This window comes from Hemicordylus capensis, chromosome 13 (assembly GCF_027244095.1).
Source record: "Hemicordylus capensis ecotype Gifberg chromosome 13, rHemCap1.1.pri, whole genome shotgun sequence".
Classification (NCBI taxonomy): domain Eukaryota; kingdom Metazoa; phylum Chordata; class Lepidosauria; order Squamata; family Cordylidae; genus Hemicordylus; species Hemicordylus capensis.
In genome coordinates, this window is record NC_069669.1 from 3,762,441 (window position 1) to 3,785,529 (window position 23,089).

Here is a 23,089-nt window from a genome sequence, read left to right on the forward strand (position 1 = left end):
GGAAGAGCAACTGTCCCTTTTCAGCATCTTTTCCAATGGCTCTTTTCCAGAGGGGATGCTGATGGAGATGGAAGAGCAAAGGTGGCAGGAGATCAAACTAGATTGATATGAGGGCAACCTACTGGGCCCTGATCTACCAACAGCCACTGGCTGCAAGAATTGTCATACTGGTTCCCTTCATTCACCAGGAATTTTTAACCATTAGGCATCCCTAGCCTGAGCTCCTAGAGGAGAAGCAGAGGCAGCCATGCTTCCTTTGTCCCCACCCCCCACCCCCCAGCTTGTTAGGACAAGCTGCTCCTGCAAGATAGATCACCAAGTGAGCATGCTTTCCCTTGGTCATGGTTCATTCTAAGTGTGCTTTTTGAAAGGAGGTGCTCTTATTTAACGGAGATGATTATTGCAGCAAAACAAACCATCTTTCATTTCCTGCTATAAAAATGTCTCACATTGCTGAGCTAAAATCGCGGATATAAAATGACAATAAAGAAATTCCACTCATATCTCCTGGGTGTTTTCCTTTGCTCGTTCCTGGTGTTTCAAAGTCGTCTCAATATTTTACCATCTTGGTAATGAAAAATGCATCGTCCATGGCCCACCGTGCAATACTATTTCTGCCATCTTGTCATGACAGGGGAAACATCTGTAGCCCTTGGCTGGTCTCATTTGTTTGCTAGAGGAGAGAAACTGGAGCGTGGCGACAGGAGCGGCAACGCGCAAGGGAAGCCTGTGTGGCAGAGGGAGGGAGGGAGAGTTGGGGGGATATCCAGGGAGAGTCAAGTTCAAATTCCGTGCACAAGACTAGAAGCCAGGAGAACTGATGGATGGAAGGGGGCAGGCGAACAGCTTGTGAATTCATTGCAGTAAGATCTGATGTTGGCTATGAACTAGGGCCATGACCTTTAATTGGTTAATAAATAAAAGCCTTTTGCTCAACAAAGCCAGTCCCTTCTCTCTCAGCCTAACCTACTTCACAGGGTTGTTGTGAGGAGAAACCTAAGTATGTAGTACACCGCTCTGGGGGCTCCTTGGAGGAAGAGCGGGATATAAAATGTAATAACAACAACAACAACAACAACAACAACAACGGCACTCAAATTAATCAGGCAGCAGATCTTTTAAAACAAGGGGCCAATTCTCACAATCTGGTGTCTATTTTATGTTTCTTTTTAGATTTGAGCCCTTTGGGGACAGGGAGCCATCTTATTTATTTGTTATTTCTCTGTGTAAACTGCCCTGAGCCATTTTTGGAAGGGCGGTATAGAAATCAAATAAATAAAAGACTAGAGGTTGGGAACTCCTGCAAGAAAGCAAATGACAAAAAGTCATCATTGCAAAAGGCCCATTACGCATTACTTTTAGATTCATTTGTTGTTGCTGCTTATTTCAGGGGTTCTCAAGTTTGGTTCTCAGATGTTTTCCCATTACAACTCCCATCATTCCTAGCCACAATGGCCAAAGGGTGGCAGGAGCAGTAGTCCAACAACATCTAGGAACCCAAGGATAGGGATGTGCAAATCATTTTGGATTTGAATCTGTTTGACTAGAATCTGGGTGATTTGAGTGATTCGAATTTGAACCAAATCACCCCTTAAAAGGGCAATTTGATGCAAATTCAAATAGAAGAAATTCTATTTGAATTCAATTTGAGAGCCATTTGGCACCCTTTTTAAACCATTCAGGCCCCTTGACTAGTTTAAAAAGGTGCCAAAACAGGGTCAAATTGATTCAAATTCAATCCAAATTCGAATTGAATTTTTGGACCAGATTCTGATTTGATTTGAATTCGAAACACATTTTGGAATTTGATTCAAATTTGAAACAAATTGAAAAATTTGTTTCATGCACATCTCTACCCAAGGACCCTCACAGGGGGTCCTCTGCTTTGCATGACAAAGGTCCTAGGTCCAATCTTAGCATCTTCAGATGAGACTGGGAAAGACCCTTCTGAAACTCAGGAAAGCTGCTGCAAGTCAGTGTAGACACTACTGAGCTCGATAGACCAAGATGGACTAAGTGTCTCAGGATAAAGCAGCTGCTTCTGCTCCCAGCACCTGTGGCTCATATGTGTGTGTGCGTGTGTGCATAATTCTTAATCTGATCGTTTTAAAATGTTTTAAAATGTGACATTTGATTTGTTCGCTGAACTGAGCTTGGTTTCAACTGGAACAGCAGGATAGGAATCTGTAATAAAGAAATAGCTCCTGCATGTGGAGAATGCCTGGATGCACTGTACATGTGATTCAGCATTGTGTGTGCGTGTGTGCATGCATGCATACAAAGTTCCACAGGAGATCCAAGACCGAGGGTTTCCCAGTCAGTCATGATAATCTCCTACCCTATTTGAGATAACTAATGAGAAGTGCGTGGGTGAAAATCTCCAACACTGTGTTGAAAGAGAGTGCTCTGTTCCTCACGTGGTTCTGCACATGTGACTGGAGTTCCGTTAGAGGGGAGGTGTGCCCCCCACCCTCTTGAAACCAAGGGGCACGGATGCTCAGAAGCAGCATCAGATACCGGCAGCCAGTCTCGCCTTCTTTAAAGATTACATCGCCCCCATGATCTCGTTTAGTCGTCATTTGCATGCTGGAGAATTTGGCAGACAGAAGGCAGCCAATTCCCTCTTTCTGAGAATTTCTCTCTGTCTCTCTCCCTGCCCCCCTTTAAGCCTGGTTTAGTTTCCGCACTGCTCATCTTTTAACTCTCTCTAGCATGGCAACCAAAAAAAAAAAAGGAGGGGAGAGAAAGAGATTAAATAAAAAATTAAACAGATGGAAATCTACGTGCCATGCTCTGTGGTGAGCAGCCCATGGGGAAGGATGGCTCTGGAGAGCAAATGATGAAGAGGATTTGGGAGCGAATTTAGGATTTATTGCGAAAAGAAAAGAGGGATTTACAGCACAGTGGAGCTCAAAACCATGACAGCCCCACTGCAAAATTGATGCTGTTTTTCCCTGGAAAGGGTGCAGCCTGGGACAGCACAGCCACAAACAGCGTGCCTCCTAAAATACCTGAATTAAAGGCCCAAAGCAATTGCCATCAAATAAACCCGCTCACTACATCTCTAAAGGGCTGCTCTGGGGCCGTAGCTCAATGCTAGAGCACCTGCTTTGCATGCAGAAGGCCCCAGGTACAATCTCTGACAGCAGCCCCAGGTAGGGCTAGGAAAGACCCCTTGCCTTAAACTATGCAGTGCTGCTGCCAGTCAGCATTGACAATACTGAGCTTGGTGGACTAATGGTCAGACTCAGTATAAGGCCGCTTTCTATGGAACTCGGGAGCACCGTCTCCTGTTTTCCACAATGGCCAGCCAGGTGCCCCAGTGGGAGGCCAGAAGTGAGGCAGGAAGGCAAATACCCTCCCTCACCTTTTTGTATCTATTACTCTGAGGCAGACTGCTTCTGTACATGGAGGCTGAATTCCTAAGTCTTATACTGAATCAGACCCATCAGGGGCCATGGTTTCCATAGTAACAGCCCAATGAAGACAGTGAGGTCGTTCTCACATTCAGCTCTCCCCAGGCTAGTGCAGCTCTTCCCAGGTAGAGCTGCTCGTGAAAACCATTGGGATTGGACCTGATCCCGGCACTCCGCCGGGTAGCCCAGGTTCTAAACCCGGGCTAAAAGTGAGGTAGGAGGGCATAGCCCCCCTCCTACTCCACTGCCCGGCCGTGTGTGCAACTGGGCTAACCGCAGCTTCTCCCGGACTAATGGCAGCCATTTTGATCATAGAGGCTGGGGGTGAGGTGCAACCCGGCCTCTGGAACTTGTATAATGCATCACACTGCTTACGTGGTGCTTTGTGGGATATCTGGAGGAAAGACATCCTTCCTCCATCTCTAGCTTGGTGTGCCACTCGCCGCCACAATATTTGTGTAGGCGTACAAGCAATGGCACACAGAAAGCGATGGATCATGGTGAGGGGGGAGAAGGTAGGTAGAATCCTGCCTTCCCCCAGCCCTCCCCAACGACCTTATTATTTATTACCTTTTTTTAATCCACTGCCCATCTTCCACAAAACCTAGGGCAGCATACATGATCCTCCCTCCAATCTTATCTGTACAACAGATAAGTTAAGCTGAGAGACTGACTGCCCTCAGTGAATTTCATGGCTGAGTGGGGATTTGAATCTGTATTTCCCAAGACCTAGTCTGACACTTGAACCACTTCACCACTACTGGCTCTAGATCAGGCCTGCTCAACTTAGGCCCCCCCAGTTGTTTTTGGACTACAACTCCCATAAGCCCCAGCCACAGGGGCCAATAGCCAGGGATTATGGGAGTTGTGGGCCAACATTGCAGGAGGGCCGAAGTTGAGTAGGCCTGCTCTAGATAGACCTCCCCTTTTTTTGTTTCTGTACAGGAATTGGTATCCAAAAGGTACACTGCCCCTGAACAGGGAAGTTCAATACCACTAATGGCTGATAGGCCTATCCCCAGGAATGTCTCTAATGCCCTTTTAAAGTAATCTAAGCCACTGCCTAGCACTAGATCTTGTGACCACGGATCTCTATATATAAAAGGCTTAGGTGATCTGTGGCAAATGGTGCGTGGCAAGCCCCACCCCCACAGTGCTTTACCAATCAGAGGCAACAGAGCAGGAGAACTGTGGTGATTGGGCAATGGGAATTCCATATGCAGATAGGGAAGAGAGACCTGTGATGGTTAAGGTCAGTTGGAATGCAACTGTTACTGGTGGGAAGATTGTAGAGGAGAGAATAATCTATCATTTATAATTAATTCTCTTAGCCAGCCACAGCCATGCGTGGGGATGTGGCAAGGGCTGTGCATGCTGGCGGAGGAGGTGCCTGATTGGCTGGGCGGCAGTTGGCTGCTGGCAATGGCCACTGTGAGGAGGAGGTGGGGGCAGCGAGGAGGCCGTGGAGGGGCTGGCCACAGGGTGAGGGGGCTGTGGTGGAGGGTGAGGGGAGCAATCAGGTACTGGTATGCAGATGCTCTGCGCAGGTTAAGCTAGTTATATGTCCCAGTCAATTTCAGTCAAGTTCTAGTATTACGACAGATTGGAGAAAAGTTCACATATTGCATAATTTTATAAACCTCCATTGTGTCCTCCTGTCCGGCGGGCAGTGCTGCCGGCTTTATCGCGGGCATCATGCCTATGCATTCAGCAGAACTGCCTCCCCTCCCACCCCCTGAGAGGAGTGTGCCCACTGTATCCCTTCATGAATTACTGCTCGGGGCTGATCGATGCAGCCGTGCCGGTTCTGGAAGGGAAGGGGAATCACAACCACTGTTGATCTGGTTAGAGCAAGACTGGTCTTTTCCTGGCTGGTGTTCTTCCAAGGAGGGAGGGGAAATCCCCCAGCAGCTCCTGTTTCTGCAACTGGTGATTGGCCACATTCCAAACATTTCCTTACTTAAGCGTATTCCTCATTATGGAAGCTCTCAAGGTGAATGAGTTCTTAGAAAATCAGCACAAGGAGAGGGGTTTTTTGGTTGGGGGTTTGGCATCAAGACCTTAAAAAGCCTAATGGGTACAGACATCACCTTGACCCCCAAGTAGCATTGTAAGACATTCTTCTTAGGGGATAGGGCCGCTCTGGGAAGAGCATCTGCTTGCTTACATGCAGGAAGTTCCAAGTCATCTCCAGATAGGACTGAGAGAGACTCCTGCCTGCCACCTTGGAAAAGCCACTGCCAGTCTGTATAGGTAGTATTGAACTAGATGGACCAATATGGTCTGACTCAGTAGAAGGCAGCTTCCTATGTTCCTGAGTCCCCGATGTTTCCAGAAGCCATTTTCAGGGCCCGGCATACAGAAAATAATGTTTGTGTAATTTATTATTTTAATCATGAAAAAAACATCCAGAGGTGCAGGTTGTAAATTATTCTCTCTCTCTCTCTCTCACGCAAATGAATCCTGTACTGATGAATGGCTTGTAGAACAGTATGTGCTATAACTTAACTTCCAACATTACGTATTTCAAGGTATTTATGACCCAAAAGACAGTCATTCACTTAGCAACTTTACTGGAAGTTCCATGTCTGTTTATTCAAAGATGCACCTCCAAGACTAGCACCGGATTCCACCTAAAGAACCATTTTAGGGGACATTTGGAAGTTCCTGTTTGGACAAAACATCTGAAGTATGCCCAGAGAGGCACAAAAGTATTTGAAAAGGAGGGGAAAAAAACAATTTCTCGGCACAGTGATCTTCTGCAGATCACTGCTTGGGGCCCACAGGAAAGATCATTGCATAGAGAGTAAAATAAAACCAAATTTTGCTACAACACACATGCCGAATTCAGGCACAACAGGAAACCAGAGGACCCTTCACTTCCGGTTTCCTTGGACGCATATCCAAATTGGGAAATCAGAGCTGAAGGCGAGAAGGGACCTCCCCAAACCTACATGCTTTGTGAGTAGTTTGGGCACCTCCAACTGTGGTGCCAGCGTTACATCTGAATGCTGGCACCACTGTTTTGGCCCCACAGAGCCAGAGTTGAGGGAGGAAGCTCCTCCCTCACTTTGGCCTGATTAGTAGGCATGCTTCTGTCACGAAGGAAGGCCGCACAGCCAGTTCCCGCAGCTCTCTCTGCAGTCTTGCGGATGCTTAAAACATCATAACCATGGCAAAAAGAGACGAGACTCTGAATTAACTGACATGTTAAGAGAAGTAGTCGGGGCGGAGGAGGGAAGCAGCAAAGAGGTCACCAGAGAGCGGGGGAAGGGGGTGTGGACCAATGGACCCATGGTTCCGTGTTACATCTGAAGGAGGCCACACACACACCAGGGGTGGCCCAAGGCATTGTGGATCTTGGTTGAAGGTGCCTCCCCTTTTAAAGCCAAGCTTTGAAAGTGACAAAGGGGAGAAGGGATGGGAGTGACCAACAGCCTTTTCTCCTTCCCTGGTGCTTCTTGCAAACATTGCCAGGATTGTGAGGTGCTCCTCCCAAAGCATGTAAGGGTCAGATTGGTCCTGAAGAGCTGTTCTTCCGGTGGTGGCAGAGGGCAACTTTCCTTCATGGTGTTGCCCCAATAAGCTGAAGTTAACGCCTCGCCTCATGGAAGGGTCACCCCAACACACATACATCAATATTATATATTGTTGCCAGGAAATCCTCGGTATGGGGCAGAAAGCTTCGGGAGAACAGGGCGTGTCCCATGGCAGAGTGCCCCCCCCCATGCAGGTCTTACCAGTTTGACCTGACCTAGTTGGGGAGGACAAGAACGAGACACCCGCCTGGGTGGCTTCCGACTGGCCCCAGCAGGGATCGGGTGAGTCGGACGACCGTGTGGTCTTGTGAGGTTGGGGGAAACTGTCGTGAGATCTCGGTCTGAGATCTTGGCCGACATCAGGATCTCGTGAGACCTACCCCCAGTGTCAGGGGGTATATAAGGGAGGACTGGCCAGTGATGAGGGGCCAGTCCAGGAGCAGGGCTTGCTTTGGAGGAGCCCTGGGATTCTGACTGAGCCTTGGAGAAGCGCCTCTGAAAGGGGCTGATGAATGGAACAAGCCCCTGGAAAGGAGTAATGCTCCACACTGGTGAAAGGCTCTGAGGCTGTCCTACCCCTGCCGATGCTAGGGTGCAGCTGGCCCTGTGAAGAGTGCAACAATTATATATAAAACTATCATAGCATTCCCATTTCTCACCTCTATAGACGATCAAGTAATTGCTCAGGAGCAGGAACAAGCACAGTCAGGCTCCAGGATTTGGGGCTCAGGAAAAGTCCTCTCAGTTGCCTTCCTCGACCTGAAAGAGGAAAACCAAGGAGCTTTTCAGTCCCACCTGGCTATGCCATGGCATCCAAACTGTCAGGGTGGCCAGGTTGTGGGCAGCCATATCTGAGGACATAGTGCCGGTAGCCAGGAGAGGGGCGCTGTAGAGGCCATGAACCAGGGCTGCAGGGTGTCAGCAATCCAGAGACAAGCACATGCCAGAAGATCAAGCCCGGGGAGTCTATCAGAAGCCAGAGCCAGGGCAAAAGCAGGAAACAAAGTCTAGGACCAGGCGGGAGCATCATACCTGAATGACGGTTCAACTAGAGGGTCAGAAGCCACACCAAAACTCAGTGCCAGTTCAGGAATCAGACAAGAGGCAAGAGCTGTGGCAGGCCAAGGGTCACAAGAAGTAGTCAAGAGAGCTGGTCTTTGTAGCAGCAATCACGAGGTGTCTCCTTTGCTAAGCAGGGCCCACCCTGGTTTGCATTTGAATGGGAGGCTACATGTGTGAGTCGAGGCTGGTCCCAATCTGGGAAGAGTATCTGCATGCAGGTGGGGGGGGGGAAGGGGCAGCAAATGCTCCCCCCCCAAAAAATGGGTACCACCCTGCTGCCAATGGCCATTTGTTTCCACCTCAGCAGACAGTCACCCCATGTCTTAGAAAACAGGGCTGGTGCTTGAGTGTCTGCAGACTAAAGCCTCCCAGGGAGCAGAAGATGGATGTGCTGACAGACTGAGAATTATTCCCTCCATTTCCGTGTGTAACTACTTCCTAATGATCGGAATTATTGGAGAATTAGGAGGAAGTTAATTCAGTCCACAGGCCCATCCTTGCAGCTGCTGCTGCTTTTTTCTTTCTTTTTTTTTAAACAAGCGGAGATGGTTCCCATGAAAATCACTGTGCAACCACTCTTTTACACGCTCGGTCAACACTATAAAATAATTACTGTAATTTGCAACCGTTTCTGACTCAGCACCATAGCATGGCTCATTAAAAGAAAGCCCTTGGCCGAGGTTTTCAACAACATTTTTTGTTGGATACATTTCATAAAGGAACTTTAATTGATACCATCCATGATGTGGGGGGGGGAAAGAAAAATGGGCCCTTACACCCCTCCCCACAGGGGCAGAGCCACCATTGCAGGGTCCGCCCCCCCCGCAAAGAACCTGGGCTGCTTTGGCCAGAGACCGCGCCTGGCACCCCAGCCACACCCCCTGCCTCCGACATCAGACGTAGGGGGTGTAGCCATGTTCATAAACGGGGTCACATGCCCCATTTGCAAGTAAGCTTCGGCCGGCACCACATTTGCAGCGTGGCTGTTTTTGAGAAGTTTCAGCCAGCCCTAGATTTCCAGTGGGGCCCGGAACGCATCTCTCTGCCTTTGCAAGCAGGGAAGTTTACTTGCAAGTGGGGGGTGTGGCCCCCATTTGCGAACGTGGCTATGCCCCCTGCGTCTGACGTCAGCACCAACAGCATTCTCCCTATGCCACTGCCTCCCCGTCACAATATTCAGCTCAGGCTGAAGAAATCCCACCGGCATGGTTTTCATTTATTTTTATATCACTTCCCCAAATGGCAATGCATCATTAGCATTAGACAAAGGACTTCTGTGTGCTCGACGATTTGGAGTTCAGTTTTACTAATGGACCCCAAAGCGAGGAGAAGTTTTTTGTTGTTGCTGTTGAGTGAATGTTCAAAATTAGGATCCATTTACCATAGGTCTAATTGCAGAAGGATTGGCCTGGGACCTTGCAAAAGCTTTCATCTCGTACACAGTGCTTGGGGGATGGCATTGAGAAGCTTAACCTGACTTTGCATGTCACTCTGTTGCTAATGTTAATAGCAGTATTTTCAGCTAGGCTCTGCCTTTTAAAGAGTTTCCCAGCAGGACGCCCAAAATGCTATAGATAGGTAGGATTTGCAGGAGAAATGGTCACAGTGAATGTCAAAGGACAATAATGATGATGCAGAATTTCAACTAGCACCCGGTGGAATTGGAGTGGCAACAGTGAGCTACATGCCTTCCTGCAACTCACCCCCCCCCCCGCCGCCACCCCTTTTCATGTTTTTTGGATACTCAAAGCTCAGATTAAAGTGAGCGACATTTTTCAGGAAATAAAGGCACTTGCTTTTATTGATTATTTAGTACATTTATATACCGCCTTATACAAAAAAGTCCCTGGACGGTAAGCAAGCAGATAGATAGATAGATAGATAGATAGATAGATAGATGATGGCTAGATAATCCATCCAAGAGTGGTCTCCTTCTTTGCCTCAACCTGCTGCATCATTTCTCTCCAGCTACAATGTGGTGATTTTAGCTCTTCACATCACACAACAGCATCCCCGCTGCATTATAGTTGATTCAACCAATTTGCTACTTTGCTAACTTCTGATTTTTTAAAAAAGCCTCAAACGACTTGATTATTTCTCATTCTATAAACAGGGTTTTCCAACCATCAGGTGCCCAGATGATGTGGACTCCAGCTCCCATTGTTCCCTGCCACCATGTCTGAAGGCCCTTAGAAGTTGTAGTCAGGGGCTTCATTAGAGGGTGGCCCATGGGGCATAGGCCCCCAATTAATTGCCTAGAGCTCTGAATCTCGTCAGAAAAAAAAAATTCTTAGCCTGTCAGATTTTCTTACCTGGGAGTTATTCACACCTGGCTTCATGCTTCGGGGTAAATGTTGAGCGGAACCACTTCAAAATACACTCGCGGCATTGAGGGAAGCTGTCCCTCCCCTCTGCTCTCAGATTTTGTTTTGAAACAAGTTTCACATGGCATATTCCATGTTTTCCTTCTAGCCAATGGGGGGCGGGGAGAGAGAGCTTCCTAAAGACGGCTATCTCAATTTCTAAAGAGAACATCCCTCTTATCATGCTAATGATTCTACATCAGTGGCTTTCCCTATTTGTTCCAGAATTTTCAGAAAAAGTAGCTTAAAACAAGCATTTTAAAAATCTGGAAATATGTTGAGATAAGCTAGAATTCACATCACAAAGCCCAATTTGTGCATGGAGTGGTTCCAAGGATCTCGAAGGGACTTTGGGGTAAGTTTGTCTGGTGTGTGAACGCACACACTCTCCTCTGAAGTAGATTCGGGGTAGAAGCCCTGTGTATAAAGCCTCCTGGTAATGTTTTCTGATGGACAGGAATGTAATTTTTCATTACCTTTTACAGAGGTAATTACCCATTTTCTGATGGGTAATTTTTTTTATGATGGACTAGACCAGGGTTTCTCAACGTGTGGGTCCCCAGATGTTATTGGACTTCAACTCCCATAATCCCCAGCCCCAGTGGCCTTTGGATGGGAATTATGGGAGTTGAAGTCCAATTACATCTGGGGACCCACACGTTGAGAATCTCTGGACTAGACCATAAGTTCTCATTACCATCAGATTTAAGTATTTTTCAGTAATGCTTTCTGAGGGTCTGGACTATAATTTTTCATTATTCTGTCAGATTTTAGTATTTTTTCTGATGGACTGGATCATAATTGTTCATTGTCCTGTCAGATTTCTGTTTTTCCCAGTGCCCGTTCACCTTTCAATACCAGAGCAAGCTTTTCTGGTGGGTAATGTCTTATGATGACTGAAACCTGGTAGAGTTTCACCTAGTTCTTTGCTGCTTACACCTTCATAGGTGCTGTGTTACAATATTGGAGACTTGAAAAAACATACGTAATTATTCTTGGCAGGGATATGATTGGGTTAGGGCAGCACCTGCAAGTTGCCTCAAGCAGTGGCGCTCTGCCTGGAATGCGGGGCGGGGGGGGTCAGCACTCCGCCCTCATCCTGGTGGGGTGGCAGCATGGCCCCAGCCTCTGTGCATGTGCAGAAGTTCTGTGCATTCTTAGAGGCCAGGGCCATGCCACTGCCCCGTGGGATGCCAGGCAAAGCGCAGCTACCCCACATGGCAAAAGAGCCTCTCACCACCACCCCTGGCGCTGCCCTTGCTGGCCGCTACTGAGTCCAACAACATCTGGGCATCCAAGGCTGAGAACCCCATAATCACTGTTTATGACAGGTCACCTTACACATGCACTACTTGTTGTATGAAGCATCTCCTTCTGGCAGCCTTGGACTCATTGCCTATCAGTTTCCACGAGGGACTCCATGTTCAAGCATGATGAAAGCAGGCAAAGAGTTCTCTGCTCTCTATATTGTTTGTGATTGTATTTAAGCCGCCATTTTGCCTCTTCCTGGGTTTCCTGGGGGCCCCCAAACACTTGATCCAACCACCGTGATCCAACTGGAGAATGATGCAATGATGAGCGTGATAAGAGGTTGCGACCTTATTCATGTAAAGATGTTCCATGGAGACAAGGGAAGAAAGAGCTCAACTGAAGGAGGAGTTTTGATATGCAGAGTCGCAATCGCTCTCAATCAAGAGGGGGGAAACTGAAGGCAAATACGGGAGATAAATGTCACTTTAATCTGCATAATATGAATATGCATGGGCACCAATTTTCATTTACCTGGAGGATCAGCACGTGGCATTGCTGCTTGCTAATGAGATGGAAACCAGTTCTTTAGCTACCTGTGCCGATCTTGGTTCCCCCCATCTTATGCTGAGGATGGCTAGCTGAGGGGTCTGTGGCTGCTGAAAAGAAAGAGCTGATAGGCTGGGTGTGAGACAGACACACAGAGCTGAAGCAGCAAGCAAGAATTGTTGTCTTTGCTAAGCAGGCTCTGCCTTGGCTTGTAATCGAATGGGTGACTACATGTGAGCGAGCCCATAGGGGACGGGCCTGTAGCTCAGTGGTAGAGCATCTGCATGCTTTCATGCAGAAGGCCCCAGGTTCACTCCCTGGCAGCATCTCCAGGTAGGCCTGGGAGAGACTCCTGCCTGCAACCCTGGAGAGCTGCTGCTAGTCAGTGCGGACAATACTGCTGCTTCCTCTGGACCCCCAACTAACTGCCTGCCGCCACCTTTGGAATCCTTCAGACCCCAACCAAATCTGAACACCAAAACCACAACTCAACCTAACTAAACCAACAAGACTTTGAAAAACCAATTAATAGAACTGAACCGAACCTAACAACAGAAAAACACAATCACACACACACACACACACAATCTAAACCTAAAAGAACCAAACCACAAAACTAACCAAGCGGGGGAAAATAAAAATTGGGTTCGTGTGTGTGTGTCCCACCAATCAAATGGACAATGTGAAGATGGGGCAGGCAATCCACAAGAACTTGGGAAGGGTAATTTTTAAAAAGGCAAGCGAAAAAGATGGGCAGGTAATCCAAACAAAATGGTAATCTGGGGGCCAGGGGTCTGAAGGATTCAAAAGGTGGTGGCAGGCAGGCAGTTGGGGGTCTAGAGGAAGCACCAGGCAGGCAGGAGGGTGGAGGTCTGGAGGTGGCGGCAGGCAGGTGGGGGGTCCGGAGGAGGCAGCAGGCAGGTGGGGGCGTAGCTAGGGAAGAGGGGGCCCGTGTTCACCCCACCCTAGTGGCCCCTTCAAGTGAGGGGGAATAATGAAGAAAATAGAGAGGGGTGGAGCTGGGGGCCCACAGGAGCTGGGGTGCCTGGGTTCTTTGAACCCATCCACTGAATTATGGCGACACCCCTGCAGGCGGGGGTTTGGAGGAGATGGCAGGCAGGCGGGGGGGGTGTCCGGTGGAGGCAGGCAGGGATCCAGAGGTGGCCGGCAGGGGTGAGAAGGAAGGGCTCAGCAGAACAGGGAGGGAGGGAGAAGCAGGGGTTGGGGGGCAGTGGGGTCTACAGCAGGCGCAGCGACTAGAGCAGCAGCAAGCAACCCAAAAGCCACAGCGGCTGCAGCAGGGCTCTTCCTCAGAAACGAGAGGAAGAGTCACGCCAGGCAGGCACTGCCGAGCTTTCAATACAGTTTGAAGCCCTCTTCTTTTTGCTCCCCAACCTTGTCCCTCCCCCCACCAGAGTTGCCCCCGACAACACAATTATTTGAATGACAACTAGCCAACCAGAGCAACAGAGATCACTAGCCAATCGGACGGCAGTGGCTGAAAACCATTAAGGGAAGGCATAAAAATGGTAAACACAGCTTGGGTAAGGGCGGTCGCAACATTCAAACCTTTGGACCAGTTTGGACCAGTTTGATCCGAACCAGGCTCAACTTGGTTCAGACCTGGAACAGTCCCCTCTTTCTGGGGGCCGGTCTGGTTTGAACCCAAACTGGTCAAACCTGGTCAAATGTAACCAGGGAGGGCCCTGCTTAGCAAAGAGGACAAGTCATGCTTGCTACCATACGTCTGGCTCTCCTCCCATAAGACCAGATCAGTGATCTGCTTAAGAAAAGAGGTGGCCAGCTTGTATTTATGACTGCCTGTTCACTACAATTTCTTCCTATCGATGGAACTTGAGCTGCATTTGAGGCTGGAGACAGATGAGTGTGTCTCCCCCACCCACCCCAAAAAATAGAAAGCGGTATTATACAACCTTGGTATAATAAATTATGATCCCACATTTGGATGAATGTGTGGTTCATCCAAATCGGTTCCACAGAAACCAGTTCTACAGATTTCGCAGTACTAAAAACTGCTGCAGAACCCAGTTTTGACCAGCAGTAACGGAGGGAAGTTAATGCGTGTGTGCAGAGCAGGGGCCAAAAGGCATCCTTCGGAGCATCTCTCGAGAAAACAAGGATTCGTCGCCAGCCAGAAGGCTTAATGCGTTCGCACTGTGTTACTTCCCCTTCTTTATGAGGGGGCGGAAGGGGGAGGAAGGGGAGCGAAAACCTTTATATGAAAGTGCACTTTTAATTATGCCTTCCACACTGTATCTTTGCTTTAATAATGCTGAAAAATGAAACGGCAAATCCTCAGTTCCCAGGGTAAGTGTTATTTGGCAAGAGATAATGAAATCTTTTAATACCCGCAACAGGAAAGCTTGCGCTCAGGGCTCTTCTTCAGTGCAAGTCTGACGAGGCCTCCACTGCGCACCAAACGAACGCAAAAACCACGGACAGACCTCAATGTCCTCAGCAGACAGGTGTGACTTGTGGCACAGCGGGGAGGGGTTGCCACATACTGGAGTCATTCTCTTCCCCACAATGGAATTTATTTCTTGGGTATGAGGGAGAAGAACTGTATAAACATGGCACACACAGACTCTGAGGCGGGTCTCACGATCCGCGAGACCCACTTTCTGCCAAACTGCTAAGCCCGCTCTCCCCGCAGATGACTGAGCAGGGAGCCCTGGGCAGCCGGATCGGACGCCCACACGGTTGGCGGCTCCGTGACGGAGCCGGTGGGGGCTGGGGAGCTTGGGGGCCATGCGGCCCCCGGAAGCCCCAGTATGCCCTGCACAAAGCACGCAGGGCATATTGGGGAGACCCCTGGAGCTGGGAGGCGGCTTTTCGCCTCTCGGTCGGGGGTCTACTCAAACTGACTCCAGCCCACCCATTTTAATCTTAAGCATGGATCCTTAATAGAGACATATCGGACTCGTTTTAGCCGCCTGGGAGGCCTTTTGCCTTGATCCATGCGAGGTCTCCTACCCGGCACATTTCATGCTTAGAGCTTCCATTTGGAGCGCAATCATGAATTAGTCTCAGCCTGACGAGCTGCCAGGAAATAAATTTCCTGCCACCTCAGTCAAAGAGACCTCGCTGAGAATCAGGAGCAGGAAGCTTGGAGACCGCTTTCGGATGACACTGCTAGCTCAACAAAGGGATTGGGACAAGGGTTCAAAGTAAACCGATTCAGTGGGGGGGAGCCTGTTTCCTGATCACTTGCAAAATAGGGGAGCTCCGGCTTCAGGGGAAATCTCACCAACACCATGATCCTGCTCCAGTTGTGTGTGTGTGTGTGTGTGTGTGTGTATGGGTTGCACCCTATTGAGGGCATTATTCATGTGGAGGAGCTGACTACATGTGGAGACTGACTACATTCATGTGGAGACTGATCGCAGCAGGCATTCCCACATCTGAGTCCCCAGATATGGATGGACTACAACTCTCATCACTCCCCAGCCACAATGACTGAAGGAGCCATTTGTGGCTACTCACGAGGAGACCCCCAGAGGGCAGGCAAAAAGCTGCCTCCCGGCTCCGGGGGTCTCCCCAGTATGCCCTGCGTGCTTGCGCAGGGCATGCTGGAGCTTTCGGGGGGCGATTGGCCCCTGCTCCCCCCAGCCCCCCACTGGCTCCATCACGGAGCCGGCAATCGTGTGGGTGGCCGATCCAGCCACCCAGGGCTCCCCCCCCCGCTCGTGTGCAGGGAAAGCTAGATGACCAAATGGTCTGATTCAGTAGAAGGCACCTTCCTCTGAGATTTGATTATATAAATATGTGTGCATGTGCATGTGCGTGCACATACACACACAGAGAGAAATCCTCGAGCTGTGAATATATCAAAACTCAGGGAGAGAGGATTATTACCTTCATATCCTTCTTGTAACCTTGTTGGAGGCAAATGGTTGACAACTCTGCCAGCATGGTTAAGTGGCTAGAGTGCTCAACTAGGACTGGGGAGACCTGAGTTCAAATCCCCCTTCAGCCATGAGACTTGCTGGGTGACTCTGGGCCAGTCACTTCTCTCTCAGCCTAACCTACTTCACAGGGTTGTTGAGAGGAGAAACCTAAGTATGTAGTACACCGCTCTGGGCTCCTTGGAGGAAGAGCAGGATATAAAATGTAAAAAATAAATAAAAATAAAAATAAACTTTGGAAAGAGGAAGAAGGATTAGATATACCTTATGCCTATCCAACAGAACTTTCCTTAGTTGCTTAATTTAGAAAATCTAAAAAATAAAATAGAATAAAATACACACTTCTGTGGCTAAATGTCCTGTATATCCAACTTCAGTTTTCAGAGAAGCTGAAATTTCTGCAAGAATATTGCAGTTATCACACTGAAAATGAATCCTTTTTGAAGCCTTCCCTTACAAACAATGAAGCCTTGAACTTTAAGCACGCATTGTGCCCTTCGCGTTTTAAAAGTCAAGCTATCAGCATGACTAAATCCCATGTTCTAGGCTGGAATTTTTCAATTTCCAAATGTGCTCCCCTGATGCGTTTTGTAATACAAGACTCAAAAAGCGAAATCCATCACTTGCTTGCAGGAGAAGCCATAAAATATGCCCAGTTGCTAATACTGACACTTGGATATTCTATTATTCATGGAAAGCTTTTTGTTTTATGCATCTGCAACCTGTATGTTTCTGTTGATTTGCAAAGTGAGGGGTGCGTGTGTGTATACACACCGTGTCGCTCCCTGTCCCATTTTGGCAAAACATCATTTTGCGTTCCTTCCCACCGCAGGAGGTTTTCTGATTACTCTGCTGTAATTGAAATAGAGCCCTGAAAAGGCCTCAAAATGTCCCTTTCATGTATTATATTGACAATGATCTTATTATGCCATTAGATAGTCTCATTCATTAAAATGGGGGGGGGGAGAGAAGTGATATCCCGGAATAAAAACACCTCTCTCTGCAATATAATTATAGCTTCCTTTACATTATTTATCTTGCCATGACACCCCAGGGATTTAATGACAGCATGTCAAAAATAAGGGTCTAGTTCACATTCAAATTTAGATTTAATGTTGGTTACCAATATTGGCATGATTGTGTGAACCCACACCAGGGTGGTTTATGGCCCGAGATGAATCTGAGAGTCTTGACTTAGCATGGATTCACATATCATGCTAATGTAGTAATGAAGTTACTATATTTCCTAGTTTCAGGTTGAGAAATATTGTATTTACCTGCATCCAGGTAAATACGGTATTTCCACGTTTCCCCCACGTTCTTTGATGTTAGAAATCAGGGGGGCATGTTAAATTCAGAATTCTCTTCCTTTTGGATAAATGTATAACCAAAATTTAACCTCTATTTTTTAAAGTGGGGCCATCTTAAATTCAGAGTATTCAGGTAAATATGATATGAACCTTCACTACAGGTAATGATTGCCTGAAATACAAAGAGAGCATTATGGCCCTGAGTGTTCTGTTTGACTTTCCATCTGAGCCAGAGAAAATATCAGCTCCTCCTTCCTTCTACCTCCAGCAGCAGCACCCACTGAGGCTGATTCTGCTCAGCTGTTGTTGTTTTTCCGCACTCCCTAGTATCTGCTTCAGACAACACACCTGCTGGGATGAGCAGAAGAGATGAGAGAGTCTAGCCTCCAAGTCAGAGGACTACTCATTGGAGGCCAGAGGTCTGCCTTTTTAAGATTACCTACTCCTGAGAAAGGGGCTGGAGCCCAAGGCGGGTAATGAGCAGGGGTGTGTGAGCCGGCTGTGAGACTGGCTTGGTTCGGATCCAGACCAGATTCGAACTGACCCAGCCCAGTTTGGGCTCAGGCTTGGCTGAACCAGGTCTGGTCCGGTTCAGCCATCAAACAGGCCATCTCAGAGGGTATACTTGTAAAGGGAAATCAGTCAAGGATTCCCCTTTACAAGTAAAGGGGGATTCCCTGGTTATGCAGGGGTGGGGGTTGAAGAAAAGGCTCCTTTGTACTTTTAGAAATCAGGCTCCAGGGGCGGCTTGATGTTGAGCCCAGCCCAAAGCAGGCTGGCTCACACCTTCCTAGTAATGAGACACAAAGGCTCAGCTGAGCTGCATTAGACTTGGGGAAGAATATTCGCCAATGCGAATATCCTGTCCAATAGAATGGACAGAAGAATTCTCCAAAATATTCACCAATTAGAATAAATGCATTGCCGACTATTGGAGAGTTGGCCCCTACTCTGTGGACTCCTCCTCTGAGACAGGGCAAGCTTCCTCATATTGAGTCAGACCATTGATCCATCTAGCCCAGTCTTGTCTTCTCTGAGGAATCAGCTCTTCGGGGATTTACGCAGGGACTGGCCTACTTCCAGACCAGAGACCCTTTTAACAGGAGGTGTCTGTCTGGGATTAAACCTGGACCCTTTTGCACACGCAGCAAAATTATTACATAATGTCCCAACACACGGCTCCAGACCCAACTGGCATCCCATAGTATTCCCTGCAGCTGTGGTTCTGATTACAAATGCAAGTCTCAGTTGGAGGCTGGACTTCATGGAGCAACAGGCTGCTGTTCTGGGGAGCTGTCCTAGTCCTGCAGGACTCCAGTCTGACCCTCTCCATTATTTGCTTTTTGTTATGGCGCTCGCTTACGTGCTGCTAATGGCGCTCCGCTCTGGTTTACTTTGCTTGGACATGGCCCAGGACCCTGTGTCCTCTCAGCCCGGCTGGAACAGTACAAGAGACCAAGTCGAGCAAGCCACGTAGACACTTGTTTGGGCTTCCATTCCTGCATTTGCAAGAATGCAAAGTTCTAATCGATAACGGCAGTAAAACCTTCCTCCATTTGCCACAAAGAGCTTTGCATACATTATTTAAAAATGACAGTATTCAACAGCTGAGAGGGAAGGCAAAAGCACTTATACCTCTCTAGCAATTTAAAAGTGTGCGTATATCAAAGGGGAGTGCTCCAGTCCACAGAATGGTGCATCACTTTGGTTTAACTTCTTCTTGATTGCCTATTGAAAACAAGGGGTTTTTGTTTTGGCCTTCAGCCTACAAATTGCCCTCCACCGGACCCGAAAGTCTTGTGTGAAATGTTCCAGGCAGTTGGGCAGGATCCTATGAGGAAAACAAGCCTTTTGGGTTAGCAAGGTCCACACAAAAAAGGCCCCAACATTTAGAGAAAGGTGTCCATCTTCTTTTCCAGCCATGCTTCCAGCAACATCACACGATGTGGCTTGGAACTCCCTGCTTAACAGAAAGGGTGGGGCAGAGCAGCTGCTTTACATGCAGAAGGTCCCAGGTTCAGTCCCTGGCAGAACCTCCAACTAGGGCTGAGAAAACCTTCTGTCTGAGCCCTTGAGAAATGCTGTCAGTCAGTGTAGACAATACTGATCTATATGGACCAATGGTCTGACCACAAGGCCGCTTCCTATGTTCCTGTGGTTGCTGGAACAGCATGGACATTGCCTAGCCAGAACTGACTCACGAGACCAAGAGCTGGATAGGATCCAGCAGGGCTGTTCTTATGTTCTTACTTTGTAGTGCTGGTCAGTGACCAAAATAAAACTGAACTTTTCACACACTTGCCTGTGGCCACGGTCTCCAACTGCCTCCCTTCCTCTGCTCCTATTTAAATGCCTCACCAGGAGTCTCCAGGGCCAAGTTGCTCCCATCTCTCCTGACCTCCTCATCCCTGGCCATCCAAACCTTTAAAAAAGCCCTGCAATCAGGGCAATCCCAACCACCTTCTCCTGACTCCACTCTCTCCAATCTAGGTGCCTGCCTCCTGCCTCCTTCAGCTGTTGCCTGTCTTGCCAGCTGTTGAGGCCCTCCCTACTCCTCTTTGCCACCAGGAGGCAACCTGCTGGCCCACCCTGGCCCACCCATGGTCCATCGGTTCCCGGCTCTCCCTGGCAACTGAGGAAGGTCCTGGCTGGCTTTGCCTGTACCCAGGGGTGGTGTGGCCTCTGTCTTTTTGGCCCCACGAGTGGGTGAGTAATCAGGCCCTCCCGTGGCTGGGACCATTTAGAACATACAAAACTCACCAGAATGACCTATCTGATCAGGCAAAACGCTGTGTACTTTTACATGGCACCTTCTGGTGAAACACCGCTGTTGGACAGCGAAGTTCTCAAAGCAGTTTGCAAAGAAAACAAAGATGATTTCCCATCCCCAGAGGGCTCAGTTGGGCATTTGCTTGAACTTATTGCTTTTGATGCTCCAGGTTTTGATTGGGCAGGGTCTAGACTAGTTAGGCATGAGACGAGGTAGAATGCATCAGACTCCTAGACTTTGCCGATTCCACAAGTAGAGTGTCTTCTGGAGTGAACGTTCTGGGGTGTCTTTCAGTATAAGTTGACTCCCATTATGCTGACTCGGTATATGCTGGCAGTGTTGTGGGGAGGGGTGGTCTCATCCTGTTTTGATTCTGGGTCCTGGCTAGTCCCAGCAATGCCTGCAGTGATTCAGGGGAACAGGCATCCAATTGCATCTATGCTGAGTCTTGGCAGAGGCGCAGCTGCCATGTAGACAGCCTTTTCAAAATGCAGTTTGTTGTGTTAACTCTCTCAGCTACGATCCCCAAGAGATGCTCTCCAGTAACAGTTGTGTTATAAGTACTGAGCAAATGGGTAGCACAGTTCTCTGTGAATGAGAGAGGGCTCGTGAGTTTCCTGGCAGCCTCCCAGCTCAGGGGTCTCTCCAGCATGCCCTGTGTGCTCATGCAGGGCATGCTGGAGCTTCCGGGGGCCACGCGACCCCCGATCCCCCCCCAGCCCCCGCCGGATTTGTAACGGAGCCGGCCGTCATGTGAGTGGCCAGTCCGGCCGCCTGGTGCAGACTGACTGTTCGTCTACAGGGAGAGCGGGCTCATCCCGCTCTCCCCGAAAATCCCATCCAGGCTGTTCTCACTGATCAGGAGAAGAGCCTCATTGAGGTTGTTCACACAAGTGTGCAAAACCGGGCTGAGGGAGCCCAGCCCAGTTTTGCATGCTCATGTGGACCCACCTAAGTAGTCTGCCTGCAAAATACGGTTAAGGGAGGGAGTGCTCCCTTGACCACATTTTTCTAATCCTGTGTCAGCTGTGGCTGCTTGCAGTCAGGCACCAGTAATGCACCGCACACTTGTGTGGTGCATTATTTGGGCTCGGGGTGGGGCAGCACATGGCGGTGTGTCCCGGTACCCCAACCCCAGGAGCTGTTGGGCGAGTCTGCGGTCGTCTGTGTGGATGATCCGCCCACCCAGGAACTCATCGGAGATCATCTGCGGGGAAGGTACATTAAACCCTCCCTCCCCGCAGACCGCCCCGGAGTTCTTTTCATGGCTTGTGAGAAGAGCTCTATTGTGTAAAGGAGTCCTCTTCTTTTTTTCTGTCTCGAATCTCTTAGCATTCAGCTACTCGGATTCTAATACTAGGAGAGAAGGAGAAAAACGTCTCTCTGTCTGCTTGATCCACACCATGCATCGTTTTATGCTCCTGTCATGCTTCACTTTACCCACTTGCTCAACTCAAGAGGCCCAAATGTTGTCATCTCTCCTCATAGGGGAGCTGCTCCCAGCTCCCTGAACATTTTAGTTGCCCTTTTCTTGATCTTGACCAGCTTGGTGATGGTCAGGCATCGAGGCGCTCTTCCCTGTGGCTGCTGCACCAAGGGACTTTCTGGCTGGAACCAGAAACGGCAGTACCACCCTCTGGCCAACTACAGATGCCAAAGCAGAGCAGAGAACTGGCTCCCTCTCCTGGAAATCGAGTGCAATGAGAACTGGTCTTTTGGGAGCAAGCATGAATTATCCGCTTTGCTAAGCAAGGTCTGCCCTGGTTTGCATATGAATGGGAGACTACACGTGTGAGCCATGTAAGAGAATTCCCCTTAGGGGATGGGGCCACTCTGGGAAAAGCATCGACCTGCTTGCATGCAGAAGGTTCCAGATTCCCTCCCTGGCATCTCCAAGATAGGATCGAGAAAGACTCTTCCCTGCAACCTTAGGAACACAGGAAGCTGCCATATACTGAGTCAAATCATAGGTCCATCTGCCTCCTTGCTGCCCCTTCCCCCAGTCGTCGGCAAAAGGCTTCACAAAGCCTTTTGCGCATGCACACGTCACGCACGCACGTCACGTCTCTGTGTCACGTGCGAGCGCATCGCCCTCCCCCGCGCCTTAAAGAGCCCCCCACACCAGTGCCGGACTGCCAGACCGCCCTCATGTCCGGACCGGTTTGGAGGCCTTCAAAATGGCCTCCGGACTGTTCCGGGCTCATCCTTATGCCTAAAGACACAGGCATGCTGAAGGAACCATGGTGAACTGAGGACATCACTCTGCAGAACATTCAGAAGGGAAGAGGGTGGGAGGTGGCGGAACTGGGCAGGCGAGGGCACAAAGCCGTGCGGATCATGTGGCTGCTCTCTGCGGAAGCCTGGCTACAGTGCTGGAGGTCCTCAGCAGCTCTGGCTGTGAGGGCTGTTCTGCCCACTTTGGAGGATCACCAGATATCGTTGGAGAGCAGTGTCGTCTTTCTGGGCACCGGAGGTGTCTCGCAAGATCTCATGGGATTTCGGTCTGAGATTTCGGCCAGGGCTGAGATCTTGTGAGACTTGCTCTGACTGCCAGGGCCTATTTAGAGGCCAGCTTGCCAATGATGAGGGGCCAGTTGCCAAGGAGAGCTCACCCTGGCAGGAGCTCTGTGACTCAAGGCTGCGGCTTAGGGCAGCATCCACCTCCAGAGGCTTGTGAGTGGAACAAGTCCTCACTGGAGTGACCCTTTCTGGGACACTCTGAGGCTGAGCTGAGCTATTCCAGTCCTGGCTAAGCCCCCCAACGAGGCTACCCCAGAAGGAGCATGACAGAAACCATTGAAAGAAGGCACCCTTGCACACCAGTTCTATTTGGGAAGCTGGTCCCAGGCATTTGGAACTCCCCAATCTGGGGACAAGTTCATACGAAGGAAATGTGGGAAGCATCC

General features: G+C 49.2%; 1 protein-coding gene across 6 annotated transcripts in view; it reads right to left on the minus strand.

Annotated features, from left to right (window-relative positions):
• CACNA1H (calcium voltage-gated channel subunit alpha1 H) overlaps positions 1-23,089 on the minus strand; it is a 485,794-nt gene that overhangs the window by 290,824 nt on the left and 171,881 nt on the right. For 2 of the 6 annotated variants that reach the window (XM_053276624.1, XM_053276623.1), the window contains exon 4: positions 7,615-7,714. The exons of the other annotated variants lie outside the window; for them this stretch is intronic. The gene's annotated coding sequence lies outside the window, so the exon portion shown is untranslated. The remainder of the gene's footprint in view (positions 1-7,614; positions 7,715-23,089) is intronic. 6 annotated transcript variants of the gene reach the window in all.